This window comes from Camellia sinensis, chromosome 11 (genome assembly GCF_055761805.1).
Source record: "Camellia sinensis isolate YWXY chromosome 11, ASM5576180v1, whole genome shotgun sequence".
NCBI classification, from domain to species: Eukaryota; Viridiplantae; Streptophyta; class Magnoliopsida; order Ericales; family Theaceae; genus Camellia; species Camellia sinensis.
The window spans coordinates 168,509,550-168,518,088 of NC_138971.1; the positions used below are offsets into that span (position 1 = coordinate 168,509,550).

The window sequence follows — 8,539 nt, forward strand, 5'->3', positions numbered from 1 at the left end:
AGGCCTAGAGACGTATCGGTGCTTCATAGGCTCTACGGATCAAGGCTCACTAAGATACAACTTCAAGCTCTTATTTTAGAGATTATTTTGAAATTTTGATTGAGATCAAGTTATTCAAGCCCTCAGTAAATTCTCTTTTCCTTCAAGCTTCTCAGTTTGAACACTTAAAGAAATCCATCAATTGGTTTGATTTTATTTTGTTGTCTGTTCAACTTTCTTTTCTCTAGTAATGTGATTTGACGTGTATCACTATTCTATAAATCCTTTATCTCTTACTCTTACTCTTCCTCTTAGACAACATAAAGCCGTTGGATTTTTTAATATTATACATTGGTTATGCTGGGCATCTGTTGGTATAATAAAGAATGAATTTTTTCCCCCTAACTTTTACAGAAAATCATTGGTTTTGCCATTCATTATGTATTACATTGAGTTGAATGTTAATAAGAACCTACTCAATCTGATGGAATTCCAAACAAATATAAAATTAATATTAAAATAATATGTGCATAGATAATGCACCAACAACATCCAATCATGAGAAGAATTGTATATCAATCAATAAGAATCCTCAAATATATAGGTAAAATATGCAACTACTAATCCAGAAGGGGAATATTACATTCAATGATAACCCAAAAGTACCATTACCAGAAGTATAACATAAGAAGAAACGAAGAATTAGAAACATAAACAGATTTCAATAAATAAATAATTACAGTCCCGTATCAATTACATGAGTACAAAATTCAATTACCCACACATCAGATTTCACAAACTCAACCAAAATTTCAAGATATATCTATATATATGGAGTCAAAACAACTACCAAATCAAACAAACATTACAAACAAAAGCTATTCATATCATATTTTTCTAAATTTAGAATCCAACCACTCCAAGTGAGTTCACAAATGTGAAAGGGACATTTTGAAGAATGGGAAACAAGAATCGATACAGGAAATAGGGGTTAACAAAAGGGGATTTCGAAGAAGGGAATCAAAACAACTACCAAAGCAAACAAACATAAAAAAACCTAAACCTAATATTTTCCTAATTTTATAAACCAACCCAGTGAGTTCACAAACGTGAAAGGGGCAGTTTCAAAGAAGGGGATTGCGGTCTAGGGTTTCATAGAATGGAGATGAAGAAAGGAGGAGAGAAAAAAGTTGCATAGAGAGAGAGAGAGACATACCTTGAGGCGAAGTCGAGGGCAGGTCGTGTTCGCGGGATGGTCTTCGAGGGCAAAGAAGAGTGTCGGAGTGGGGTCCCAAAAACAAAGGGGGCTTTGGGAAAACAACGTGAAGAGCTCAGCTGAAAGAAAACAATCAGTGAAGAAATTTGTAAAAATCGTAACCGGTTGAAAAGGTACTCAAGATTTCTAATCAAATTATTCAGTGGTTGAAATTAATTTGTAAAAATCTAATGGCTTAAAATAAATGTGTATATGATGTGCACATCTTATTGATAAATAAATAAATTTTGTTCCCACTGTTAGGGTATAAGGAGAAGGAAATCTCAATTTATGGGGTCCAAAATAAAATAAGGGAAATTGTCCGAGTTGGATCCGAGAGGAGAACAAGCGGTGGTGACTCATCAATTGCAGTTAAGTAAGTGATTGTGTGAAGTAAAATTCGAAAAAGGACGGAAGTGTGAGAGAGAGAGAGAGAGAGAGACAGAGGTCGGTCATGGCAAACCTCTCAAGCCTAGTTCACGATCATCGCGAACGCATAGCAGCTTCATCATCAACACCTCCCAACATCGGAGACGATGACGCTCTCGAGATCAGATTTCGCGCTGTTCTTCCCAATCTCCTTCACGCCTATGTCGTCCCCTCTTCTTCAGGTCTCTCTCTCTCTCTAAAACCCCTCTGTTCAATAAATTCTCGGATTCATCGTTGCTTTTCTTGGTGTGTAGCCAATGAGAGAGAGGTCATCGCGGTATTGAAGCTATTGACTCACACAACAAAGAATTTCCCCTGAGTTTTCTTCCATGGCAGGGCTGCCGCAGTCCTACCTCTTATTGGTCGCATACTGCCATTCTTCGCCGAGCCCACATTTCGGTGAGTGTGGTTAACAAGTATTCTTTTTAGTGTGCTGTCATGAAATTGTGTAATTTTCTAGTGTATTGTCTGCAAGTTTGATGCTTCTTTGGTTATTAATGAAAGAATGTTTGTCTTTTATGTTTCTTTATGGAGTTTTATGTTATTTGACTTTTGTGTAATGTTTGGAGTTGTAAGGGCATCTCCAATGCTTGACTCAAATTTTGGTAAAAGTCACTTAAAACATCCTCCATTGCTTGACCCAAATTTATAACAAATTGAGTTTTCTCAAATTTTTACCCAAATCAAGGGAGACTCAAATCTTTACTCAAAAATTGCTACGCTATTTTGTGAGTTTTAAATTAATCAATCTGCTATTAGTGAAGTTTTTACTCAAATTTATGCTTAAATCTAAGTTTGCCCATTGGGAGTGGTTCATATAAAAGAAACTCAATGTTTTATTCAAATTTGAGTAAGGACTGCAGATGGCCTAAGGTATCCACTTTTAAGTTATGGATTTTGTATATTTTATAGGGTGACAGCACATTATGCCCCAACTAAGACAAGAAATTCTTACAGTATATTTATATATAAACTACATAAACACTCCCCAAGTTGCTTCCAACCTTATATGTTTCCTATGTGCCCTCGCCATCCCACACTCGTCCCTGCACCCAGTTCTTGCAATTAAGGTTTCAACCTCCTCAATAAGAAAAAAGAATGAACAAATGATGCATTACACCTGAGATAGTTTTGATATCTTCCGAGCAGCATTTATTACATTTTTGGCACTGTGGTTGGGTGTGTTGGCCTCTGTACATATTCTCAACAATATTTTAATTGTGGATGGCTGGATGTTAATTTATGGTTACAAAATGCTATGTGAATAGCAACTATCAAATGACTATTAGTTGTAAATCTTTAGCCTGTGTTTAAATAAAAAAAAGATATGTGGTTTGAATTTTTTATTACAAAACAAACAATGTTTTTGATACTATTCTTGCTTGTTTTTCATATTTCTTTCTTCATTTTCTGTTGAGTACATGTTTCAGCGTCTTTTTATTTTTTTATCACTGGTTGTTGGAAAATTGACATAATATATTTCAGCTCTCGGCATGGAGTGATTTTTGAAACAGTTGGATCCCTTTTATCCTTGCTCCGTACGGGAGATCGAGATGCATACCGTCAGTTTTTTATAGACACCATGCTGATGGTTGAAGGTATGAAATGCACCCTGCAAACATCACAGTATATAAAATAAAGGTGATTGCATCATTTAAAGAGCTGAGTGATGCTCTATATTATTTTTCTCTCTCTGTCGCCCACAGTGGTACTCTTGTTTGATGATTTCCTCAAACTTACGAAGAATGTTCATGGAAAGAATAGCAACTTTTTTTGTTTTCTGTCCCTTTCTCTAGTTAGTGATGGATGAGGGACTTGGATAAAAAAGTGTGACCCAATGCACGAGGCTCCCATTCAAGTGGGGTTGCATTACTTTATATTTATTAAGTTTGATTGTTTTATTATGTTTTAAAAATTGTAGTTTTACTTTTTGCAACTTTTAATAAGAATTTCCGTGGATGCCTATAAATAGGCCTTTTATGTAATGGTTTCGCAGACTATGCTATTGAGATAAGAGATTTTAGGGTTTCTTTTGTTTTCTTGCCCTTGACCTTTCTTTTCTTTTCTTTTCTTTTGGTTACTCCATGGCACATAATTCTTGACACGCTATAAAGCTCCATAATTCAATGATTCATGGTCTAGACCATTGCGATCAGTTCTTCAATTATGTTTTTGCACTACTAATATATCTCATAGCCACGATCAGGACCATCCCGATTAAAATTGATTCTGGTTCATTTGTAATGGAGCGGTTCGTTGTCAAAAGAACACCGAAGGTTATAGTATTAACAATTGATTTGTTGAAAGATGTAAAAAAGGGTTTTCTTGACTAAAGGCAGGGGTGAGCTTTCTCAGAGTAATGACCACTTTGAAGAATGAACCAATGACAATAAAGGATGATAAGAAGGGCCACATAATTAGAGTTACGAAGAAGTTCAAATTCTGAGAGCAATTTTGGAAGAATATTAATTGTTAATGTTGGCAAAACTTATCCGATGATGTGAATTTTAGTATGACAAAGTCCTTTTGTTGAGTGAAGATTTAGTTCCACATCATGGAGGATCTTGAATATTTTTTTTCTGGCAGGTTCATCTACCTAGAAGATGTGTTGCGTTTCATGTTAGAAGATGAGGCTTTGAAGACCATGAGTCTTTTGGGAGGCTCACCTGAAAGTGAAAAAATAAGCCAGTCTTCTCTGAAGAACTGGGTGGTAAGAACTTGGCAATAGATGGTGCATTTATTTGTGTAAAATTATTTTCTTCTTTATTTATAGTTTTACTGTTGTGATTAATTAATTGTGTAAAAGTGTTTCATTTATTTATTTTAACATGGGGTATTGTCATCAGTTTACATATTGTTTGCTTTTAAAACTATCATGCAAATATGATAATGTGTTATGCCTGATTCTTTTAGGTTAATGCTTTTAGAGAACGAAGAGCGCTTGCCTTGACACTCGATGATGCAAAAACTGCTGTCAACAAACTTCATCATATGGTGAATGTACTAGTTGTCATCGTTATAGCGGTTGTTTCTCTCTTGACACTAGGAATTGCAACCAGCAGATTTCTATTCCTCATAAGCTCTTAGATCGTCGTTGTGGCATTCATATTTGGAAACTTTTGCAAGACTGTATTTGAAGCCATTGTCTTTTTGTTTGTGATGCACCCATATGATGTAGGTGATCAGTGTGAGATTGATGGAGTTTAGGTATGATAATCATATTTTGTTTGAAATCGTGCTTGTGCCCCTTCTTTTACATTTCCCTTTATTCAATTTCGACTTTTGGTATGTACTATGCCTTGACTTTCAGATGGTAGTTGAAGTGATGAATATCTTGACTACCGTTTTTCTGAGATTAGACAACCAAAAGATTATATATCCGAATAGCATTCTTTCTACAAAGCCTATCAGTAACTACTATCGTAGTCCAGACATGGGCGATTCAATTGATTTATGTGTCTATATTGCAACTCCAATAGAGAAGATTGCTATCATTAGGCAAAGAATAATAAGGTATAGAAAGGCAATCTCCCCCCCTCTTTCAGCATGCTCTCTTTTTCTTCTTCCTTTTAGTATTATTCTTTTTACTAGTGCAAGTGCGGTTTTGATCACATAATATGAATAGTAAGAGTAAGATCTCTTTTGGTTGCAGCTTATAAATTTTGTATTTTTAGGCTGATTTTGATCTTTAGCAAAGTTTTTTCAATGCAGCAGTTTTAGCCTAAAAGTCAAAAAGTGTCTAAAAAATCAAAAAGTCTATAACTTATACCAAAAAGTCAAAGATTTCTTTTTCTCTTTACTTTTTGCACATCTTTTCATAAAAAATCAAAAATTTATTCCAAACATACTAATTTTTTTACCTCATACTTTAGCCAAAAAGCTAAAAAGTTACTAAAATAGCCTGTTCCCAAACGAAGTTGTCCAACTATTTTACTTTTTCGCTCTGTTTAGACTAGACTTAGGCCTCGTTTGACATGCAACACTTTTAGCCTAAAAGTCAAAAAATTACTAAAAAAAATCAAACAATAATGCTTTAAACCACTAATTAGAGTTACCACTAATGATGTGGCACAGTGTGTGCTGTGCCTTGTTTTTGTTTTTTTTTTTTTCATTTCCACCTCACTAGTGGTGGATTTAGAGCTCATTATTTGGAGCTCTAAATCATTATTGAAAATCAAAAAGCCTATAACCTATATAAAAAAGTCAATGATTCCATTTTCTCTCTAATTTTTGCACATCTTTTGGTAAAAAATCAAAAAGTCATTCTAAACATACTAATTTTTTTATCTCATATTTTAGCCAAAAAATCAAAAAATTACTAAAATAGTATGTTCCCAAACGAGGCCTTAGTTTAGATGGATCTAAAAGGTAAAAATTTTGCCCCGTTGGTTTCTCAAGCTTAAGGTCAGAGTCAGGTCACTTCGATGAATTCCTGAGCCAAAATAAAATAAAGACCAAAAACTTTAGAAATGAAGAGCAATTACTGATATTTTGAGTTTCATGAACATTTCTTCGATTGACAGCGCCATAGTCTTGGCAACTGTTAGAACGTTAATGAAATTGCAGTGACAACGCGATGAGATTGAGAATGTAATAATTCTGATAAATATGAATTTGATTGATTAATCCTCGTGGTTGCTTATGCAGTTATGTTGAAAGCAAGAAGGACCACTGGTATCCTTCGCCGTTGGTGGTACCGATGGACCTGGTGGGGTTAAACGATCTGAAACTATCAGTGTGGCTGAGGCATCGTATGAACCACCAAGACATGAGTGAGAAGTGGTTAAGGAGAGCCTTCGTGATAGAAGAGATGATTAAAATTTTCAAAGAACTTGATATGGAATACCGCTTGCTTTCCCTTGACATCAACATCCGCAACATGCCCCCTATAAGCTCCACTTGCTGTCCCAATCATCATGACCATTATGAAGTTGAGCATGATAGAATTTGATGATCTTGAACAAATTTTTGATGATCTTGAACAAGTTTCTTCTAACTGGACAGCCTCTGATAAGTGAGCAATCACATTATGCGGGTGGGAGAGAGAATTTCCATTACCTCGCTTTATTCTTGTGTAGTTTTTTGTTTTTTTTCTCTTATCCTATCTTTATATGGCTTGTATTTTTCTTTTTGTGTTTACCATGCTCAATTTCTATTTAGTACACCAAGTACATGCATGAACCAGTTGTACAGCCTCCAGGAGTTTCGCCTTCTCTCTGGAAGGGCTGGGCAAAATTTACTAAGGCATTGGTAATCTTTGTACAAATCTTGTGACATGAGATTGTATATTCCTTTTATGAAGTTGGCATTGAGGTCTTTTGATTTTTGTATTTGCTGATCCTTGTTCAATTTTTGAGTCCATGATAGCAAGTGGAAGGTTATGTAGTGAAACTTTGGCATGACCATGCATAGGATAAAAGAGAATTTTGCTATGAAACTTTCTTTTTGTTTTTGTTTTAATTCATATTTGAACTAACATTTTAAGAGTGATATTTTACTAATGTTGTATATATCTCATTAATTATGTTCAACAAAGTGTCACCATCATAATATTAAAAAAAGAACATTCTTTAACATTTGTCTTTGAATATTATAATCAGTAATGTTACAGATCCTAAAAAAACACAATTTCACAATCCCCATTTACTTGTGATTGGTTTAGTAAGAAAAAAAATATATAAAAAACAAAAATACATGATTGGTTCACATCATTTTGGGAGTCATATGGTCCCAAGCATTTTTGTATTGTAATAGTAGTGAATGATTGTTTTAATAATTGGGAATTGTGTCTTAAATATGATCTTTTAGGTTCATCTAAAAGCATAAATTCAAAGATTAATACTCTTTTCGTCCCAAAATATTAGTTACTTATTTTATTTTTTATTATTCTAAAATATTAGTTCCTTTTCAAAAATCAAGAACTAAAATAATATGAATTTCCTATTTTGATGTTCTTTTAAATTCATTAACAATATAAAAAGTACAATTATGACAATTAATATTCTTAAAAAAATATACTAGCATAGCGTAATTTTGAAAAATTAATACTTTTAAAGTGCAATAATTATAGTATCAAAAAAGTTAAATTTTTTGAGACTATTATTTTGGGATGAAGAGAGTATATTATTTTAATTAACATTGTTATTCAGGTTCAAAAATTAAATTTACTTTATAAACTTAGTGATATGTCAAAAATATAATTGGTTGATAATTAAATATTTTCTAAATATCAATTAATAATTTTCTTGACACATCTATAAACTGAATCTAAAATATATATATATATATATATATATATTTTTTTGATTTCACTACCTTTTTTAGTGCTCCAGAATGAATTTTGATTTGACTGTAACCTTTCATCTCTTCTGGGAAAAACACATGATTATACTCATAGAACCCTCATATATAGAGAATTCGGGAATTAGAGCTCGGTTTCATTTGATTTAATTTTAGAATCATAATTTGATTATATAGTTATGTTTTGAATTTTAAGTTATATTTTGAGTTTTAAAAAGAAAAAATTTGTTTGATTATGAATTTTGAAAAGAATTTTGAGTTTTAAAAAAAAATTTAAATTGTATTTTAAGTTTTGAGTTGTATTTTGAAATTTTTTAGATTTATTTATTTTTAAATATTTAAAAATGTTTAAGAAAATTTTATTTTTATTTTAAATATATAATTTTTATTTTTTATTTTATTTTTTAACTATTTTAATTTTTTAAATATTTTTACTTTTTTAAAAATATATATATATATTTTTTAATTTAAAATTTTTTTGAACTGCCCATATATATCTAAATCATAACAAATTATTTAGCTAATAACAAAATATTTTTTTTGAAAAACTAAAAATAAAAAATATTTATCTTCTAA

General features: G+C 32.3%; 1 long non-coding RNA gene across 1 annotated transcript; it reads left to right on the forward strand.

Moving 5' to 3' along the window:
- Nucleotides 1-1,652: 1,652 nt before the first annotated feature.
- Nucleotides 1,653-6,970, forward strand: LOC114283119 (uncharacterized). The gene is made up of 6 exons (XR_014345449.1): nt 1,653-1,845; nt 1,918-2,062; nt 3,149-3,261; nt 4,250-4,373; nt 4,577-5,176; nt 6,311-6,970. It is a non-coding gene; the product is annotated as an uncharacterized LOC114283119 (long non-coding RNA).
- The last annotated feature ends 1,569 nt before the right edge of the window (nt 6,971-8,539 follow it).